Source organism: Thermobia domestica, chromosome 16 (genome assembly GCF_964235325.1).
Source record: "Thermobia domestica chromosome 16, izTheDome1.hap1.1, whole genome shotgun sequence".
Classification (NCBI taxonomy): domain Eukaryota; kingdom Metazoa; phylum Arthropoda; class Insecta; order Zygentoma; family Lepismatidae; genus Thermobia; species Thermobia domestica.
In genome coordinates, this window is record NC_137469.1 from 125812566 (window position 1) to 125836173 (window position 23608).

The window sequence follows — 23608 nt, forward strand, 5'->3', positions numbered from 1 at the left end:
AAGAAACTGTCATCACTAGGTGGACTACGTGACGTATGCTTCTGTTTCTTCGCCCCAGGTAGGCTAGAAGACTGGGTGCGTGAAGATTTCTTCGATGCCTTGGTAGAAGAAGCTGTTGAGGAGGGAGAGGCAGCCTTGGAAGCTTGAGCCTGGAGCTGTTTTTTCCGTTCCTTCTTAGTGAGGGGTTTGGTAGGAGGCTGGCTGTTTGACTGCTTCAAAAACTGGGTTATGGAGTGATTAGAGGCAGACGAGATAGAGCCAGCTGCCGGAGCGGCAGGAGGCTGAGAAGCAGGAATGGGCTTAACGATTCGTGGAGGCGAATGATCATTCAATGGAAGCTTCGGCTGCGAAGCGGATGATGATCGGTGCTTCGTGCGGGATAGTCCTGGGTTCACAGAAGAAGCAGTGGTACGGGACGCCTTGGAAGAGACTGGCGCACTGGGAACCTCAACGTCAGTCTGGGTAGCAGAATTGACTGTCTGAGTACCTTGTGATCTGCTGGTCTTTAGAAGGAAAGAGAAACTGGTGCCGAAGGTAACTTTTGGCTGTAGCCTTCGTTTAGCCTCAGCTGCGGAGATCTTCTCGATTACCATCAGTTCACGAATCTTCTTCTCAGCCGTAAAACTAGGACAGTCACGTGACCAAGCTGGGTGGCCACCTTTACAATTAGCGCACTTCGATGGGGCTGCACATGGGGCCGGACCATGAGCTGCGGAGCTACAATTGCCACAGATGGCAGAGGCATGACAAGAAGGGGCTGAGTGGCCAAAATGTTGGCAGTTAAAGCACCGTAAGGATAGTGGTATGTACGGGCTGGCCTTCAAACGGTGGTAAGCAAAGTTCAAATGCGTTGGAAGGTCAGGTAGAGCGAAAGTAATGATATAGGAATCCGTGGGCTGTAATGTACCATTTCTCTTCGTAGTAATTCGATGGACGTCTGTCACATGGCTATCCGTAAGTTCGGCACATATTTCCGCCTCTGGTAACTCTCTCAAATCGAAGCATGTGATGACTCCTTTGCTAGTATTTAACTGCCGATGAGGCTCAACCAGAATAGGAACAGGTCCTAGCAGAGTAGTAGCTAAAAGTAGTTGAGATTGTTTTTCTGATGTCGTTTGAACAAGTAGCGTCCCATTTCGTAATTTACGAATATGTCCAGGAGGAAACGTTCCTGTGGCTATATGATGAAGCTGACGATGAACTATAAAGGGTGACAATTTACTTAAGGCTCCAACTGTGTCAGTTGATCTGTCTTTGATAATTAAATATCTTGGTGCAAACCAAGCTTTTCCTCTCTCTCTCTCTATCCTGGGTGGGTGGTTGATGCGAAGCCATAACTGAAGAAAGCCCAAAATCCTCTCAGCTTCCCCGTCGTGGTTCGAAGCGGCCAACAAGGCTGGCAGGTCCTACCTGCACGACCCTTGTCAGCAAGCTAAGCTGTGACACCAAGTCAAAATGACAAGGAGGCAGAGCCACTTGCACCGCCGACTGATGGGTACTTTTGAGAGGACCCACGTCCCACCGTGTAAGGGGAGGGACCAATGGTTCATTGGAGGTTCCCGCACCGCAGACTCCCAGCATTCCCTTTCAGGGCATCACTCCTTCCGGTCCTGCTGGGTGCGCATGCGCTGCACTCCTCCGTTCCACGGCCCCGGGTCCAACGTCATCCAAGAAAATCCAAAAGCAAAACCAGTCCATAGCAAGGTTGTCTTCTAGAAAGAGCAGTCCATATCCGAGGCATATATTTTAACGACGCTCGATCGCAGGTTTTAAATGCCGGGTGATCGGCCCGGCACAACCCCCATCCTGGAGGACCAGTGGCTGATTGCAGTTCCGAAGAACTGGGCGATGGGGGCGCCACATCCCGACGCCGGGAGGATGATTTTGAGATTTAAAGTAGGTACCCAAGAGCATAGTTTAGTAATGAAGTAAATATTATTTCTGCAATATATAAACATTACATGTAATAAATACCTGAGTATACCATGTGAATTGTTTGACTTAACGGTTTTAATTTCAACATACTAATTACCTACCAAATGCTACGGCACTTTTTATCCACGTTGCTGTAGTGGCTAGAGAGCCTTTGTTGAGGGTGGTCCTGAGTTCAATTCTCGGTTGGAAAGCATTGAAATTTGAAAGCAATATAATGGTTTGGATTTCACTTTAAGCTGTATGTCTACTTTTAATATATAGTTTGGATGCTGAAAAGGGACGCATAACTTCCATAAATAAAGCAATATTGAACACAGAGAATCACAGAATTCAATAACTAGAATAAACAAGAGATAGTGCCACGTGTACACATGAAAGAGCTTTGTATGGAGTGATAGTTTATCAATTTACAGCCTTCCCCCCCTCACACACACATATATACAAAATAGAAGTTCCGTGCACCGGACCCAGGGTATGGATTCAATGTATTTTGTTACACAGAATCCAAATTTTAAAACCTTAGGACGATTGACCATGTCAATTTTGTTTTATGGGCAGAAAGCGTGTATCCTGCCTATCCAAAATCGTTCTGGTTTTTCGCCTGTAACAAAAAAAAAATGACACTGTTCAATAGTCCTAGAGTTTCGAAATTTGAATTCTGTGTAACAAAATAATACATCGAATCCATACTCTGGGGTCCGCTGAACAGAACTTTTGTTTTTTTACAAGGGAAGTATGAATGAGATCATATCGAAACTACCGTAAAATTTCATTCAGAAGAAGGAAGTCCCACAGAAAGACCACACACAAAAAAGCAGCTGCGTTTTCGAAGTGGAATTAACCAAAATGGCAGATTGAAACGTCGCATATCCATGTCGACAATTGCTCAATACGTTCAGTACCACCCCTTGTAAACGGCCTGTTAATAATAAAAAGTCAATAACAACAATGTGGATACATCTATACCTAAGGGGAAGTCGTACGAAGGTATACGTAAGGGTAAGGTGAACCTTGACAGTAGCCATCTTGAAATCCGCCATCTTGAATTCAGATCATTTTGTAAATAGGAATAGGGCAATATGATAAATGATTTTCGGGTAGAATTTAAGCAGAAAAACAATGGTAGCAATAGTTTTAAGATATGTGCATTTGGTAAAAAGTTACAGGCATATTTACTGTGTATGTTTCCATGTGAACAACTCTCGAATGAAGCAGTTGTCCAACAATTTGTAAAATACAAAAATATAGGAAACACCCTCTATATTTTTCCAATTTGTTCCAAATGTTGTTGAGCAAAGCTACACACTTGTAGGACATTAGTCTGCAAATTGGTCCAAATTGGTTGAATAGGGGCGGAGATCAGAGCCCTGCACGGGCCGGGCGCGCCCGATTCCGCCCGGCCCGACCCGTTTCAGGTAATATCAAACTGGACCGGGCCCTAACCGGGCCGGGCACATTTCGGGCCGAACCGGGCCGGGCACATTTCGGGCCGAATCGGGCCGAGCACATATCGGGCCGAGCACATATCGGGCCGAGCACATATCGGCCCGATACTCTGAAAGACGATTCGGAAACTAATGTTGTCAGCCTACTTGTTTTTTCAATGTCCTCCACTACCTCTATTTTTGCCGTGTTTGTACGGTCTTACTGTCAGTCTATGTTAATCGTAATGTGTTTGGGAAACTGACTCTTTATTCAAGACTGTGATGTACTGGTAATACTATTACTATTACTACTTCTACTACTACTATTACTACTACGACCACTGCTAATACTACTACAAGTGCTACGACTTCGCGTCAGAGTTGACATGTCTGATGGTACCGAATTTACCTTCTAAGTACAGAATAAAATTGAGAAATGCTAGTTATTATGGCCGGTCTGCGTAGAATGTGAACCGATGCTTGATCTACGAGGGAGAATAGTGGCTCAATAGAAAAAACACTCACATCTGGTGCTAGAGGTCGTCGGATCAATCCCTGCTCATGCTATGTGAGCTTTGTTGTGGACAAACATCGTGTGCATGGGAGTTTCTGGGGTGGTCCCGCTTCCTCCCACTGTTTTCTTTCCACCAATTCATCCCATCATCATCCATTCAGCCTGAGCCGTAGTTACCTAAAGAACGTATGGTAAAGTCAAGTACTTGACCTAGTAAGTAGAATTTGGTACGCTACCATTGGACCACGGAGGGCAAAACCATAAACTGGCGTGCTCATAAGATCAGTGCAATTTGTAGTAATGTTCAATTAGCAAGGCAAATATCGAATGGTGTTACATGTTCATGTATTGTTTATAGTATGATGCTACAAATATAACAAAATATAATGATCAAATAAATCACCAAATCGCCAGGGTCGATTAGGTGTTCCTGGAACGGTGGCTCAGCGGTTGAGCGTTCACCTCTGGTGTATGGGGTCCCTGGTTTGATCCGAGCTCTCGCCAAGTGAACTTTGTGGTGGACAAACACCGTATGGAGGGTTCGCGGCGTTCTCCTGTTTCCTTCCACTTTATTTACTCCACTATTTCATTTATTTCTCACCATCGTCTCCTTTAGGCTAGTGGGCATAACTTGGAACCACCTACCAAGAAGAATAAACTAATGGATTGGGAAGACAGACATTCAGTCTCTGCTCAATTTGATGATGAAGTAGACACCTACCTCAACATGTCATCATGTGTAAGAGAACTAGATATACTGCAGTGGTGGAAGCAACAAGAACAAACATTACCAAAATTGTGTAAATTAACGCGTCAGTATCTCGTCATCCCTGCTTCTAGTGCGTCTACTGAAAGAGATTTTAGTACTCAGGAACGGAGAAATGCTCTAAAGCCTGAAACTGTTGAATCTGTTTCCGTGCTATTCGATGCGTACAAGTACATACAGTAAAGCGATGTTCATTTTGCACTATTGGTTTCTTAGGAAACCTTATATTTTCATTTTCTTAATATCAACTATCCCTTCTATTATATCTGATGTTAAGAGGCATTTTTGATAGCTGATATCTATACATTTTTCATTCAGGGGACTTTTGAGGTATTTTTGATCAACAATGATATGTGAGTAGTCTTGGTGCTGAATCTATCCAAAACGGGGGTAGGAAGAGACAATAGAAACCCTTTGTATTCGTAACAGAGAAGCACCAGCGGGTTCCCCAGACAATGGGTAGAGAGTATAGTTGTATAGAAATACACTATTGTTTAAATGACATATGATGACAGGTAATATCTGATGTACTATTGTATGTATAGGAGTGACATAAAAGAGAATAATAAAAGATGTCAAATTTGTAAAGATAAATGATTTTTAAAAAAAGCATTGGAAACTTGTTGAACATTGCTAGCTTGTTATAAAGATTAATAGAGCTATAGAATACTTTGCAGCTGTATGTTTTAAAATAATAAAAGAAAAACCTTGGGAAAATTGTTGAACAAGGGTAAATTGTTATAAAGAAATAATAGAACTATAGAATACTTTGCAGCTGTATGTTTTAAAATAATAAAAGAGAAACCTTGGGAAAATCACTGAATAAGGGTAAATTGTTATAAAGAAATAATAGAGCTATAGAATACTTTGCAGCTGTATGTTTTAAAATAATAAAAGAGAAACCTTGGGAAAATTGTTGAACAGGGGTAAATTGTTATAAAGAATAATAAAAGAGAAACCTTGCAGCTGTATGCGTTAAAGATTAATAATTTAGGTGATGAACAATAGCGGATTGTTATAAAGAAAAATAACAGACTTTTTAAACCGGCGGCGGAAACGGGGACGCGGCGCGGGAAGGGGCAGGGCGCGAATGGTTGGGCGCGAACGGTAAAAGAAATGTGTACGCGGATGGTAATAAACTTGAAATAAAAGAGAGGATGATTTAGAATTTTAAAAGAAGACAATAGTATTTACCTTGAACGTATATATGAAAAGAATTTTGGGATTTTTTTTGTTAGTGTAAAAAAAGTTATGTTTTTGTATTGTGATAATGACATGTTTAAATATTGTTTTGAAAAGGAATAGGTGACTTGTATAAACTTGATGGTATTGGAAGACGCCATCTTGCTTGTTTGAATTGCTTAAATACGGGAGTTTTGGAAAATGTTGTATGTATTTTAGCTATGGATTTATCGGAATCTCCAGACAGAATCTCCAGACAGTGTAAAAACTATTTATTTATCATCTTCGGATGATGATGATATTGATATTGAAGAAGATGAAGAATTTGTGCCAGGATCACCATCCTTATTATCACGATCAGTACGATTTTGTAGATCACATTGTACGTGTGGAAATTTTAAAGTGGACAGGAAGTGCATTTTAAATGCTATAAAAAACTGGGAAACAAATAAAATTTTAATTTGTAGTGGATGTTTTGAAAGTGTTAACAATCAAATGGCCGATGAGTGTTTATTTATGAGTGAAGAAGAATTGGTGGAACGAGCTATTGCAACTTTAATAGAAATAGAAATTGAAGAATTGTTTTATACATATGTCAAATAGCATATAATAGGCATATGTACTCAGGAAATGTTTTACGAATTATATTATGATTTGATTGAAGAAAGGGATAAGACATTTTTAACTGAAGTGATTGAAATTTTTAGAATGAAAGACAGAAAACATGAGTGAACTAATGTACAGATGTAAAGTGACCTTTGTGTTTGTATATGTGTAAATAGTGTAAAGACACACAAAAAGTGAAAGAACAATTTATACTTTAAACTTTTAATTATGTATGTATACATATTACGTATTTGGAAAATAATTTTTGTGTATCATGTACTGAAGAACATATTAGTGAAGTTTGTTTTAAAAACTATAAGTGCATACTTACGTTTTAATAATAATATTTTTTGTGAACAATGTTTGCTGCATCTTGAACATGAATGTTTATTTCATCATGATATTGGAACTTTTGCTGTAGAATATTTATCGAACGATATAACTCTTATTGATTTATTTGAAGTGTTTGAAGAACATTATAGTGAAATTTCAAGTATAAACTTTATACGCAAAGCTGGTGAACACTGAATTTGTTGGACAAATTATACCATTTTTTAGAACGTAAACATAAAATATCACCATGTGTTAATGAATACATTATTGACATACAAGGTTTTAAGATTTGAAATCATGAATTTATTATACGTGAATCTTGTTTAACTGTGTGTAATGATATAGTAAATTTGCATTGTTTAATAAAATCACCAGTAGAATACAATGTACTTCCATTAGGTTGTCAAAAACAAATTGAATTGTTAACATTTAACTTACATGGATTAACTTGGAATGATAATTGTTGTTATATTGTTTTACACATACGTAACCTTATATATCAACTTTGTAAACAAGATGCAACCTTTTATTGTAAAGGTGCAGAAAAAACACTTTGGATTAAAAATATTTTTGCATTAACTAATATTTTTATAGCATTGAATGTATTGTATCCAAACAAGAAATAATAATAATTATTATTCTTATGTGTAATGATTGATAATAACATTAAGTTTTTTGGGAATGTAATTTTACAGTATTGTAATGTGATGAAAATATAAAGAAATAAACTTTTGCATTATAATAATTTTTGTTTTCTTTTTAAAAAATTGTTAATGAAATAAATAATTGGAAAAAAATAATTTGAAAATGATTGAAAGTAACATTTGTTTGATATTTATTTTGTTTGGCATTTTCTTATATTATATTGTGATTAGCATTGTTTCACATGTTTGCATTTTTTAAATTTTTCGTATTATTTTACACTTTAAGAAAATATTTAAAGATAAATACAAATAATAATAAAATACCTAAAAAATACCTACAATTTAAAATATACATGCATATAAACATATTACTTTAAAGTAAAATGAAACTTTAATGCTTAAATAATTTATGTATAAACTATTAAAAAAAGAAATGTTTTGAAAATACTAAATTACTTGAACACTTTGTATTGACGTGTTAAAAATTGGAAAGAAAACTTCATGTTCGTATTTTATCGTTTGTTTTGGAAACACTTTTAGTTAAAAAGTATGACTTTACGAATAATTTTTTCCGTTATTTGAACTAACACATTATGTAGAAAATGTTTGGAGAATTTGTTTTACTAAGTAATTTTTTTATTTTTAAACTTACGTATTATTAACAGAACTGTTTTACGAAAGCTATTTATTTATTTATTTAAGTTCGCGCAATAAATTACACGAACATTTCATGTGAACTAATAAAAATGATTTGAAAATAATAAAATGTGCAGACTTGGAAAAAACATATTATTTATTGTGTTTGCATATAGAATACAATTTTATTTTGTTTTGATGTTAGTATACTTTTAAATATATATACATATACCTACCTGCATAATGAAAAGGAAAACACATGGTGCAGTTGGAAGCTGTGATAGTTAATGGAACCTATATTTACCAATGGGAAGTAAATACCAACTTGTAACACGCATGCGCATTTGTTAAAAGTTTATATGCATGCGCAAATTTATTTATTAAAAGCAAAACACGTGTTGCAATTGGAAGCTTTGGTAACCAATGGAGGCTATATTTACCAATGGAAACTAAATATCAACTTGTAAGACGCATGTGCATTTGTTAAAAGTTTATACGCATGCGCAAATTTATTTATGTATACACAAGAACAATACTTAAATAGTATAGTATTTGTGAAGATGTGTAGTAGACAAGTATACCATTCCGAGTATATTTCGCCACGAGAGAAAGAACTTAAACTTGTTAATAGGAAGAAAGTTATTTGTGAAGTGAAATTATTCTATCCTAATGAAGAACATTGTAATTCGTTTAGAAGATTTTATCGAAATGTTGATGAAATACAATTTGAAAAAGTGTATCCTAATATACATATTGAAATTCGTGAATTAGATATTGTAAACTGTAAGTGCAATCGATTTAAAGTAAGTAAGTTGTGCATAAAAGACTTTTTTGAAAATTATGAACTGAATGAACTACTACTTTGTTCTGCTTGTTCATTAAGAATACCAGATGAGCGCCTTCATTTATGTTTATTAGCATATAATAATCGATTAAAACGTGCTGTGTGGGAATTCGTAATTAAGAAGACAACTCGTGACATAGTGTTTGAATTGTACTTGAAGAAACATTGTTTAGACGACAATTACAAACAAAACAAAACGCTTTTAAATAGATTTAATTTATCATATGAATCACATTTTGTGATACACACCTACAGGAAACACACCGTGTGTGTATAATTGTAGTTCTTTTTATGTGAATGAATAGTGTGTGTTGGATTGTATTTCAAGATGGAAACCAGAATATAAACTTGTATGTGAAGGTTGTTTTGAAAACTCGTATTATAGAGCACCATGATTGTATTACTGGTGAATATGAAATGATGTGCTTTAATGCATGGCGTGTTATGGTACGAGGGCGTACGTTTGATGAACTGTATGAAATCTTTTCATCATAACATAATATTGAAATAGATGATTGGACCTTTATTTATGTTATATAATATTTTATTAAACAAAAATTATGTTGATTTAATTACAGAGCTTTTCTTAGAAAAAGATTTTGTTTATATTTTTTATAATTTTTAATTTGTTTCATGTGTTAGTGAAATAAGTAAACGAAGTAAAAGTTATACAATGTAAATACAGTAAATTTGACAACAATACTTATTATAATTTAAAATAGAAAATTTTTAGTATGATGAAATTGTTTACATGTACATGAATTTAAAATTAAAATAGAATATAACATTAAATATTTATTTATATTATATAATTTGCAACAATTTTATTTATATGTAACCATTTTTAAATTATGTGAAAAATAAAAGTATTATTTTTATAAAAGTATTTTTGTTATTTTCATTTGTTTCTAATATATAGTTTCTAGTTTTTGTATACACAAATAGTTTGTAATGTTATATGCAATCGTATTTAGTTGTAATTTTGCACACATTGGAATTTATTTTGTATTGTTTTACATACATGTTTTCATTTTGTAATTGCGCATAAAATTGAATTACATAATTATTTTAATATCATTTTAATACATTATGTAAATTATAAAAAATGAAATAACATTTGTAAACAAAAAAAATAATCATGTTTGAAATACATACATAAAAAAACTTGAAAGGAAAGTAGAAAAGAACTAATGTTTATTTTATATTAATACTTTAATATGATAAGAAATTTTAACATTGAGTTTGTCCTTTAGTATTCGGAAATATTGTTAGGACATGTTTTTACAATGACTTTTATTACGCAAGAGAATAATTATTAATGAAAAAATAAGAAACAATGTTTACAAAAAGTTTATGGAAAACTATTATGAACCTTAGTGGTTTATGCTAATGATATTTTCGTTAACAGTTTATTTTGATATTTCCCTAAAAGTATAACAGTAGTGAAAAAAAAGATTTCTTAGTAAACATGTACTACAAATGCAATAATTTAAAAAGTTGAAATCGCATATTACATAGTAATAAAAATATTAACAAAAGTAAAATGAAAACATAAAAGATACAACATGTACACATAGACATATACATTTACTAATAAAATATAATATTGTATAATGAAAAACAAAAATAATGAAAAGTGTAAAATAGAAAACTAAGTGAAACACGTACATAATTAACAACAAAAATAATGAAAAGTGTAAAATAGAAAACATCAAGTGAAACACTTACACAATTAACAACAAAGTTTTAATAAAGCGAGCAAACAAGTTCACAGCGTAGCTGCTCTTACAAGTTTGTACAGGAATTTTTATTTTTTTGGAACATATTTGGTATGCTCACAGGAAGTGTTTGAGTAATTTATTACGATAGGTTAAATAAATAAGGAGTTTGCACAGCAAACGAACCAACAAATAAAATTTCTTTGGAAGCGATCCCTTAAAAAATTAAGAGTATGCAACGCATACGATTTAACGTTTATACATCAACTAAAAAATAAAAAATAAAATATAGAAACAAAACTTAAAACAGAATGCTGCAATCCAAATTGCAAAAGAAAATTAAAAGTACAACTTTAAAACAGGATGTTGCATTACAAATTCCGAACTAAAATAAAAATTACAAGTGAAGAAATAAAAATATAGAAAGGAAAATAAAAATACAGAAAGGAAAATAAAAATACAAGCATAAAACATACGAAACAATATGTAGTAATATAGATCATCATTTCAGCAACTTTGTTCGGTTATCTTACTATAGTAAATAATATAGTAATATAAATATTGACAAAAATATATATTTAAAAAATACAGGTACACATACAATTAGTAAAACATAGTAGTGTATACTGAAAAAAAACAATATAAAAAGTGTAAAATTGCAAACATTATTTGTTAACAAATACATACATATAAAATTTTAGTATATTAAAAAGAATATAAATACTTTAAAGTTATAAGAAATGGAAACACGTACAAAATTAATAATAATATAAAGTGTGTTCTTACAGCTTTTTTATAGAAAAAATGTAATAATATAACATTAATTGTGAACATTTCCTTTATTGTATTGAAGAAAAATACAGAGAAGTTAATTTTTAAGAAGTAGTCACAAAGTTTTGAATATGATTATACTTTAAATTGTGTTTAAAAAACATTATATTATATGATGAAATATAGTTTATATATGTTTTCTAATAAAAATAAACTGAGTTTTTAATAAAGTGAAGGAATAAAATCGCAATAATGTTTCTGCATGAGTATTATTCAAAATAATAACATTATTACGAAAGGTTAAATAAATAATGAGTTTGCACCGCAATTTAAATATGATCACACACTATGAGTGTTGTGTTAAAAAATTATTTATAACTTCACAACAATTTTAATATGCTGACATTCAACAATGATAAAAAATAAGTTGAGCTTCTAATAAAGCGAACGAATAAAATAATTGTAAGTATGTTACTTTGAGTTTCTATTGGAATAATTTTTAAGTTCACAACCATTTTTAATATATTCGGATCATGTTTGGTATGCTCACACGAAGTGTTCGAGTAATTTATTACGAAAGGTTAAATAAATAATAAATAATACTACAATTACAAATTAAATCACATTATGTAATATTACTGTTACTAAATTTAAAATATGTTAAAACACCTGCGTACAAGAGTACAAACTAATTGCTTTTGGGTACGAGATTACAAACTAAGTGCCTTTGAGTAAAAGATTATAAAACTAAACGCGTTTGGGTACGAGATTAAATTTCACATAAACTGTGTTACATTCTATACAAGTAGTACTGTTATACTACGTGTTAATATTAGAATTAATATTGTTATAAAATTACAATTACTAATGTTTAAAGTTACATTTACCAAACGTGTACTGGAATTGCTGATACATTCTTATGTTTATGTTCGGTTAACTTCGGTAATTTTCGGAACCATTCGTGTGATACATTTACCAACATGTACAGGAATTGTGGATAAACTCTTATGTTTATGTTCGGCAGTGTTCGTAAAACTTCGGGAATGTTTGGTAAAGTTCGTGTTAACTTGTTCAAATTTCCAATTATTACTATTTTATAATAATACAATATTTTAAAAATAACGTTTACTAGATTAATTGTAAATATTTTCAGTTATACAAATATTATAAACCTTATTACATATACTACATATCATTAATGCAAAGAAAACACATTAAAATCCAATCGCCATGTTTGTTTTTTAAAACAACGCCATCTGTACACATAACATTGACATTAGTGTGTATAAGACTGTGCGTGTGTGTACATGTACCATAGCAAGTTACCGAGTGTTGTTTGTTTTTATAACCGGCAATACGCCGCGCATTTTCCGGGCGGCAATATTTTACGCGTCCCGCGTCGCAAAAACCTCTTTCCGGGCGCAAATACCACGCGGCGCGCACCGGTAGCGGTAAAAAAGGCGCGAAAATGGTATTTATTTTAGTAATATCATTTATTTTATCTATTCATATAAAAATATATCCTCTAATAAGCATATTTCTAAAGTTTCAAAAAAATCGACGCCATATTGTTTATGCAAATTCACTAAATTTTTCTTTTAGTTACATTGTTCTATATAGTAGTGTTCCTTAGGTCCTAAGCTTCAAAAAAATACCTTTCTTTTGTTTCTACGACCAATAGTTTGCCATAAAAAGCGAAAAACAAAAAATTACTTTTTGAACAACCCCCGTATTAATTCGAAAAAAATAAAAGTTGTTCAAGTTTATCATGTAAGGTGTCTTTCTATATAGATTTTGACCTGATAAATCGATTTTTGTAGTCCATTTGGTCCTACGATCAATAGTTTACGATTTATGATCATTTAAATTTATTATACGGAAAAATCTTACTGTTTTTCCATCAGCGCCATCTATATAGCAACACATGTCAGTACTAAACAGGCTTTTGTGCAGTTAAAATTAAAACTTATTGCTCCGGTGTTATTTTTACAAACGGCAAAGCCTCATACGTTTACCGACAAAAAATTTTTCTCGCTTCCCGTGTTTTTTCCCGCCATATTTTAGTTGTTCGTATACAGTTCACGTATGTGCTTCAAACATCAAAGACATTTTGTCTTAGGTAAGTATCAACGTTTTAACATTTCTATAATGTGCATGTGCTTTCCAATACAGTATAATGTAGCTCTACATAGGCATATATCATACTCAAAACCTAATTTTTTCCCCTTTCAAATGACAAACATATCTTTAAAGTAACGCTAAATAGTTAAAAAATAATCACTCAAAAGCATTTACATATTCACTTACAATCTCAATTTATTCTCAATAAGCCGCGCGCATAGTCATATTCTGCATACGCCACTATTTTTAACAAACAAATTATTCCTTTTCGTTAATTTAAATCAATCATTTGCTATTCGTTTTAAAAATATATATATCTTACAAAAGTTTTGCAGTTTTGCTCTTGAAAAAACAAGTTGTCTTCCTTTAAAATGTCGTAAATTCCATCCCATTCACCTAACAATAAAAACCGCCTGAAGCATACATACCAAGTATGCTCATTCACGGTAACGCTCTCTTCCCCCGCCTCTCTCTCGCTCGCGCTCTTTCCGTCAAACTAACAACAATAATATACCCTCCCGCTCCCTTTTACCAGTTCCTATTCTGGTCTACAGTCAAACTAACTTTTTTTCTTCCCTCTCTCTCTCGCTCTCTCGCTTTCGCTCTCTTACGCGTTCCATAGTTGTTTCCAATGCTAGGTAATTTGTTTCTCCCCTATTCGCTTCTTGGCGTTTCAAATTGTACGTAAACCATTTTTTTCACCCTCATAAAACTATCCAGGAAATACATGGCACGCGTATTTTAATCTTAAAATCGTCACAAAAAAATCTCAATGTCTTTTTCGCTCATAACAACGGTTATATCCTACATTTGTCCAATAAATAAAAGCAAACACAAGTCATTTTAATATTCCCATTTATGTTCGTTTATGTGATAAGTTTCATTAGTGAAAAATGTACATAGGATTTTCTTTTTTAACTATCATACATATACAGTGGAGTCTTCTATAGTTAATAATTTTTTGCTTTAAATATCTGTTTATTTAATAATACAGTACCCTTATATAATATACGTTTATTGGTAACGTTTGGTAACGTTTATTCAATTAAAATTTGTATGCAAAACAAAGAGTAAAAAACATCATTTCAGTTTCTTTTTATAAGATATTTTTAAAATCAATCCAATAAAATACAACATTCGAGGGAATATGGAAATAATCCCTAAAACTGTGGGACATAAAAACCTATTCAAAAAATCCCATGGAAACCATGAGTTATCTAACAAAATTTTAAAGCCTAACAGCCTTACATTTTTACTTCCCCCTCAAAAAAAATTTCATGAAATAAAAATAAAATAAACCCTATAGCCAAACAAATAATCATTTTAAGTAAATATTGCACTTAGAAAGAAGTTGGTCTCGATCTTCAGTGCTCCTATAATCAGGATCAAAATACTTTAGCAATACGCATGTTATAAAGCTTCAACAGTGTTTTTAAGGGGACAAATAATCTGTATATAATGACAAAAAATATTTTAAAGAAACGGGTAGCAGAAAAGAGGTGTTTTATTTATCTTTCTTTTTGTTAATATTATTTTGATTGTATATAAAACTAACTAACTAACTTTATGGCCTATGGAACCCGGAGGTTCAGTGCTGCGTTCACAAAAGCTCTTTACTGCCTTCTATCCGTATTCAACTGAATCCTACTTTGTATTCCTATTTGTACAAGATCCATCTTAATATTTTCCTCCCATTTGCGCATAGGTCTTCCTAATGATCGTTTTCCTATCATCTACCAGTCCTTGAGGTCTACCAGTCAAGACTTTCAAAGCGTTTCTACTTTCTTCCATTTTAGCTACATGACCTGCCCACCTAAGCCTCCTAGACTTCACGACCCTAACAATGTTGGGTAAACCGTATAAACTATGTAGTTCCTCGTTATGAAGCTTCCGCCATTCCCCATTCTTGTTCCTCTTGAGTCCAAATATTCTTCTTAGGATCCTCTTCTCAAATACTTTTAGTCTATGTTCTTCCCTCAGAGTAAGAAATCATGTTTGACAATTTGATTGCATATAGTTTACGAAAAATTCTTTTTTTTCTTTATATTAGTATAAAAGGAAAAAGTAGAAGGAAAGCATAATTTTAAAAACAGACGAATCAAAATCATAAAGCGTAAAAAGTTATTTTCCAGGTCTGTCAAATGTATAATAATAATATTAATTATAATAATAATAATAATAATAATAATAATAATAATAATAATAATAATGAATATTTAGATAGCTGAATGCTTAGTTGGATTCCAGCTCGCACTACCTAAAATGTGTCTTTTATTTCTACATTTTCTAATTTTATTAGCGTTTTTCCAAGTTCAAAAAGCATCTTTAACCATCAATTGGTAATTATATTTTCAGCAGTCTTCTTATAAGGTTTCTATAGATTTTTTTCCTGTAATTTTAGCACCAAAACATTCTTAAATCCCTGTGAAACTAATATCTTTCGCTGGGTCTTTCATAAAAAATATACAATACCTTACTCCACTGCATTTGGTCGTTCCAGTCTTTCTACTGTCCAATGGAAAACTGAAAGAGAAAACCATAAAAAATGTGGTCGCTATAAAACTTTTCAACCAACCACCTAACCTTAAAACTTGATTTTTCAAAGTTCAAATTACCTAAAGTAAACACATCGGAATTAACAAAACACAGAAATTATATTTACTAATCTAATTTTCTTTTTTTTTCTTTTTATTTTTTCATATTTACATTTTTTTTCTTTTTTTACAGTTTTGGTTTTTTTTAATTTTAGTTTTTGCATTGCCTCGACTCTTTCCACGGCAAGTATTAAAAGTTTTTCTGTTTCCCCATCTATGGGAAACAACGCCCAAAGATTATCTTCTTCCTTCATTTTTTTTCTTCTTCTTCTTCTCCTCCCTTTCTTTTTTGTGATTTGCTGTCTTCATTTCCAACTTTGAATAGAATCCCATCTATTTCATTAAATGAATCAAAAATATCAAACGATGTACATGCTCGTGATCCATCCATCCTGCAAGAAAAAAAATAACTATTATAAATATCAAATAATACTATAAAATTTCACAGGTTATATTTAAGCAAGCGTGCTGTTAAAAATATATCAAAATAAGTATCACCTTATTTTTTTATCTCTCATCAATTCAGGCAATCAATTATATTACTATCAGTAACAATTCACTGTTCTATTCTCAAAATAAATAGCTACTGTACATTCAATACTTAGTTATCACTTTTATAGTTAATCGCTTAGCGCCTATAATTTAATCTGTCAAAGTTATTTCGATATTTAAATATTAGTTCTTAAAACCTGGATCTTCAATACAAATAATGACTTATTATTTTTTATTTGTTCTCTTCTAAACAAGCTGCTATTATTTATTTATTTCCCACCAATAAAAACTCTGGGGAGCTAAGCTCCCTAAATCATGTTTATAACGTAATTTACCTATATTTCCAACAAAATATTTCATTCCTTCAATTATAAACAAACTAATTTTTTCTACAATTTTTTACCTTAGTTTTAAAACTAACCTACATATAACTGTCCACAAGGCCTTAAAAACCAGCAATCTTAAACATATTCTAACAAAATTACTTTGTAACCCTCCCAACAAAAAAATTTTATGTGACTCCCTACATATCCAAAATATCAAATAACATACATCCTTATTACGATTGTACGAACATATTCCTATGATTTAACTTTTTCACATCATTTATATAAAATTCCACAAAAATTAAGCAAGAGTTTTTTCTAGGAAACATTCCTATTTACAATACTAGCAAGACAATATTCAATTATCATTACGTTTTTATTTTACTTTTGCTACACAAATCCTAAAGTAATTTCCTCTAGTACATTTGGTCCATAGTTCTGTTTTTTGGTTAAGTTATCATCATCATCATAGGTATTCTGTCTTTATTCACAGGTCACTTGCCACAGCAAAAAAGCTTCCATGCCCCACGGTCCTCCGCTAACCTTTTCGTCTTCGCGTATGATCTTTTTATTTTAATATCAGCCAATAAATTAGTCTTCTTCACCCCCTCCCTCTCTTTACCGCCATCATACCCTCTAGGACATTGCCTAACAAGAGATTTGGTTAAGTAATCTTATAATAAACTATATTATGTTCGTAAATTTTTCGGAATTCTTCCGTTTCCTTCCACATCCTAAATTATCATCTCCTTTTACCCTAACTCGCATTACCGTGCAATATAAAGTGCTAAGTGCGATAAAAACAATTCAATATTTTCAATAAATTAATATAGGGAAACAAAATTGTTTTCCTAAAAACTAATCTTGTTCATAAGCCTCTCCGTGGCTACAGCCATTAATTGTAGTCTTCTTCGCGCCCTCCCTCTCCCGCCACCATACCCTCTAGGACATTGCCTAACAAGATATTTGGTTAAGTAATCTTATAATAAACAATATTATGTTCGTAATTTTTTCGGAATTCTTCCGTTTCCTTCCACATCCTTAATTATCATCTCCTTTTACCCTAACTCGCATTACCGTGCAATATAAAGTGCTAAGTGCCATAAAAACAATTCAATATTTTCAATAAATTAATATAGGGAAACAAAATTCAGTTTTCCTAAAAACTAATATTGTTCATAAGCTCTTCCGTGGCTAAGCGGTTAGCGTACGCGCATTTTGCGTATAACACCCGGTTCAATTTCCGGCGGGAGCTCATGTCGTTCAAATTCAACGTTAATCAATACGTTCACTTCTCATATTACCTCGCTGCTAAACGGGATGTTAAACTAAAATCAACTCAACTCAAATCTTCTTTATACTTACATTTTAAATACAGTCATGCAATATATCTCATTTGATTTTTCTATACTCATATTTCTATAATATAAATCATGAATTTACTTTCAGTCTGACTAAATATTTTATCTTCTATTCTACATTCAAATCATTATTTTAATAATTATTAAGCAAATCATTATACTTTATCCCCCAATGCTTTCATGTTTCCTACATTTTCATTTTTTTATTGTTTCTGCCATAAGGTCAATTACATAAAGCTGTACAAGACGTATAACGCATCATATATTCCAAAAATAATAATAATATTTAAGTCGCGAGCACACTCCCCCCTAAATTTTTTCAGTCTCCCTTAAATACTGTAATTCTCAATAAAAGTTCTTATATGTATCAATTTAAAATAATTTTAGGAATTAAAACAATTCTTTCCAGATTATTACTTGAATCCATACTAATATTACACGTGGTGTGGGTTTGCCTAATTCTTTAGCTAACAAATATAATTGATTTCAGGACACAACAAATTACTAATAATTCGATTATCTCTTCTGCAAAATAATTATGGTACACTTGCACCTATGGCAATTTACATGTCATAAATGTTCATGGGTCTTTCCAATATTAAAAAACTCTCATCGGGAAACTACTACATAATAACAGGACTTTAAAGCCATGGCACTATTACGTAAGCCTCTATGTACATACAAAAAATACACGCCAATCTACAGTTTTGCAATTACGGTAGCGGTGCCTTTAACGTAAAACAATTCAGTTCAATTCATCACATTAACTCAACTAATTCCAATTCCACGTTATTTTCTAAGTCTTGTCTTACATAGCCTTGCTTTTAAATTTAAAATACAACTAAGCATTGCTTCTGTCTTTCCAATTAAACAATTAACTAAAAGTTTATATTTCATATTCTCTTTCTAATAATAAATTCAAATATTTATTAAGGGCAAGTTGCGATACTTCAATGCTATAATGCACACCTTCGGTACTTGGGGTCCCTCAATCAATCCCAATCCGCGACAAGTCAACTTTATGCTGCACAAACACCGTATGCGTAGGTTTTCTCGCGGTTCTCCCGCTTCCTAACACTTTCTTTATTCCAATATTTCATCTATACTCATCATTACCGTCTTTAACCTAACGCACATAACCGTAATACGTAAAACTGAAATATTTCATTTTGTTTACCATTCATAACACACACACTAACGCCAACTGAACTCTAAGATGAAAATAAGCGTGTTCTCCAAAACAACATATTTATATTTTTTCACAAATAAAGAGGTGAAACTAACGCCAAACATTTTACGCTTTCTTTTTTATTTCTTCAAACAATCTCCTTTTTCAAATGTTAGCGTCCCCTGCAAACACTTACGTCCAATTACTCTCTGTCTTAAAGCAACTTTTCTCTGTAAAAGGCAAAATTCTTTTAAAAGGCTGCCACCTACAAACCCTCTTCCATACAACACAAAATTTACGCAACTATCTCTCTACAAACAATAACTTCTCACATAAAAGAAACTCTACCCCTTAAATACAGCTTGTAGGGTCTAGATATTTCACAATAGCCAAAAAAAATACAATACACTTTTTGTAGGTTCTGCAAAACGAAAACGAAACCAAAGGTTTCCCCTTTTCAGTTTATTATCTTATTCAGCCAGTGCAACAGCTCTTTCCGTGTCTCTGTAAGTATGGCACCATAAACTACCATTTTTTTTCAACTAAAAATCTAACTTTCATTCCTATTGGTATGATAACAAAACGATCATTTTTTTATGTTTCAAAGTTGATATTCAATCATAATTTTCACATGAGTTTCCCATTTTCTCTCACTTTATTTATTCATTTTCTATTACTTCCTGTTAACAAAGTGCATCAAAATATCGCACTTACCTTCAGTACATTAGTATTTTCACTATAATTTAAGCAGTTTCATTGGCGTCCATAAACATATGTTTCCTTCGAATTTTCTTTCAGCTATAAATTACAACATGCTCCTTCATTACTAAGGCGTTCAGCTCTCGTGCTTGAAGTCTCAGCTTCAATCACAGCTTACATCATATACATATCCTAATACACCCATTATAATCATATTCTTTCACTAATACATTACATATCTACAATTCACGCTATACAATATTCCATCTAAGGTGGCAGGGGTTCAATCCCCGACCCCAACAATTCAACGTTGTGGTTGACAAACACCGTGTGAGTGGGTTTCCTCGGGGTTCTCCCGTTTCCTCCCACTTCATTCCACCATTTCACTAATCTCTCATTATCACCATCTCCTTTAGCCTAACCGGCATACACAGCAAAGGTGTGCGCCCTAGCTACTAGGTCAGTGTAAAAAGGCATCTAAGTATTCTCATCTTGCATTTTCTTATCTCCTTTACACTATATCAAAACACTGTGTGCACTGGTTTTTTTTTCGGAATTCTCCCGTTTCCTCCCACTTCATTCCACCATTTCATTCATTACTCATCATCATCGTCTCCTTAGCCTAGCCGGTATAACCTTCAAACGTAAACTCAAAAATTTCATTTTCAATATTCTAACTACATAAAAAATATGTTAGTAATCATCAGTATTATACCCATATTAATCACTAAGTCCACGTCTCATATAGCTTCGCTGTTCAAAACAATGTTAAACTAACATCAAGTCAACTCAAAATCCATTCAATTCATATTGTGTTCGTTCCAATTCTCAAAATACTCATGTTTCTTCCCAACAATATTATTCCATTTATCACATCACTAATAAAATATTTATCTTTAATGTTTCACACATCCATGATTCAATCCTCAGCTCGCACCATATATATTTTCTCACATTTTAATCTATTTTTTCTCAACTATAATATATTATCGAAACAATCTTATCTCTTCTCATCTTCATCTTTTCGACTATATGGCACAAAAATTCAAATAAATTAAAACTCCAAACAAATCCATAACCCCGAAATATCTATATTTTTCACGTAAGTTTCTCACACTCCTTTTCGAAACTACAAAAACCCATTCACGGCAGTAACCCTAACATCAACAATACTTTTTTTTCTTTTTTTCATTCTTTTCTCCCTCTCTTAAACCAATGACATAATACCATTCTTATTCTCAACCTCTCTCTTTTTTTTTTAAAGCAGTACATTCACTATTCTTTAAAGTTAACAAGAATCTTTTCCAGAAAAAGGTTTTTTCTTTCTTTTTTCATACTATTAGGGTAGGTACCATGGTAAATGAACATTTATCTGTCTAACAAGTCAAACAAACTTTTTTTTTCTTTTCTAAAAGGGTTACACATACAGGGGGGTCCCAAGTAACATGACGTTCTCTCAACAGTCAACAATAAATGTCACATACGTTTTCTCATTTTATTCTCTTTTCTTTGTAGCTTTTTCGCTTTCCATTGCAGTAATTTTCCACATCTCACTCTAGGTGCCAAGGTCCTTTACTCAAAAGGAGAGTACAGTTCCCCACATGCAATCCTATGTGCAATCCCTCACTATGTGGCAATGCAATAATTTTTACAAAGTGACATGTAACATTTAACTATCTGATTCTTAAAATCTCTGTCCTTCAAAATAATAAGTGCTATTTCTCCATAGGGTGCAATTCTCAGCACAATTTAAACAAGGTCTTTTACTCCAAAGGAAATCACACTTCGCCCCTCCAACAACCTGGAACACACACATACGAACAGGTGTCTATGTTACAATCTTTACTTCCCATCAAAGGATTTTCTCCATTTTTTAACTCTTAGCTAACATCTAGCTGTGCTTTTAACAATTGTTCTTTATTCACATTTCCCATGTTTTCTAAATACATGAAACTAAGTTATTTGACATGTTTAAAACACTCTTTTCGGACCCCTACAACTACAGCATTCACCAAAACCTATATGTCACTTTTAAGTGACTCTTCTTTCTTTTAATAACAGAATGATGAAATTACGTGACAGTGTTACACAAAGAGCCTATGTTGCACATTCTAACCTTTCCTATTGTGTTTCCCATGTCTCTAAAAGTTATTTGACATGTCTTTCTCACCTCCCACGGTTCGACTATTCTCATACACCTATATGTCACTTGAAAGTGACAGTATCTTCTTTCTTTTAATGACAGAATGATGAAATTACGTGACAGTATTACACAAGGAGCATCTGTTATGATTGCAAAGGGTTTCTATTGTTTCTTCCTCCCCTTGTTTTGGATAGATTCAGCACCAAGGCTACTTATGTGTAGATTTTGTTTTGATTTACTGCCTCGCATTCCGTCATATAGCTCTGTTATTTACTTGTTACGCACCGTTCCAGGAACACTTCATCGATCCTGGGGTCTGGGTGATTTATTTGATCACTGTTTTTTGTTATTATTATTGTAGCATCGAATTATAAAGAATACAGGAACATGTAATATGATTTGGAATCTGCCGTGCTAATTGAACATTACTACAAATTGCGCTAATCTTATGAACACGCCATTTCATGGTTTCGGCCTCCGTGGTCTAATGTAGCGGAACAAATTCTAATTAGTAGGTCAAGGACTTGACTTTCTCATATGTTATTTAGGCAATTACGGCTCAAGACGTATGAATGATGATGGATGAATTGGTGGAATGAAGACAGTGGACGAAAACGGTCTAAGCCAAAAACTCCCACGCTCACGATTTTTGTCCACAACAAAGCTCACATAACACGAGGAGGGATCGATCCGACGACCTCTAGCACCAGATGTGAATGCATTCTACTGGCCAGACTACGCAGACTGGCCATAATAACTAGTATTTCTTCGATTTTTTCTGTACTTAGATTGTAAAGTATGTACCACCAGACATGTCAACTCTGACGCTCGTACCAGTTGTAGTAGTAGAAGTAATAATAATAATAATAATACTAATACTAATAATAATAATAATAATAATAATAATAATAATAATAATAATAATAATAATAATAATAATAATAGCAGTAGCAGTAGTAGTAGTAATAAGAGTAGTAGAAGTACAGTACTTTACAGTCTTGAATAAAGAGTTAATTTCCCAAACACCAGTGGCGGCGGTTGGACGTTAAAAGTGAGGGGGCAAGACATGATCTGAATATTTGTATATAAATGTTAGTTTTCCTGGTTGTTTCTAACATTTTGTTTGACGAAAGGTTGTATAACTAATAGGATACTATATTTTCAGTTAAAATACCGTATATCGTATACAATAATTTATTAAGTAAATTGAGAAGAACAACGCAAGTAGATACTAGCCCTTTGTATTCTTAAACAACGAAAGTGTGAGAAGAGATTTGATTCCTTGCTCATGAACATCTTAAAATTCTGTCTGGAAAATTGTGTGATCAGAT

General features: G+C 32.8%; 1 protein-coding gene and 1 long non-coding RNA gene across 6 annotated transcripts in view; one reads left to right on the top strand and one right to left on the bottom strand.

Annotated features, from left to right (window-relative positions):
* LOC145673397 (uncharacterized) overlaps window positions 1-23608 on the top strand; it is a 345560-nt gene that overhangs the window by 88544 nt on the left and 233408 nt on the right. The window lies entirely within an intron of this gene.
* Window positions 14076-23608, bottom strand: part of LOC145673396 (uncharacterized) — a 64228-nt gene continuing 54695 nt past the window's right edge. For all 5 annotated transcript variants that reach the window (XR_014128753.1, XR_014128752.1, XR_014128749.1 and 2 more), the window contains one exon: window positions 14076-16480. This is a non-coding gene — a long non-coding RNA (uncharacterized LOC145673396). The remainder of the gene's footprint in view (window positions 16481-23608) is intronic.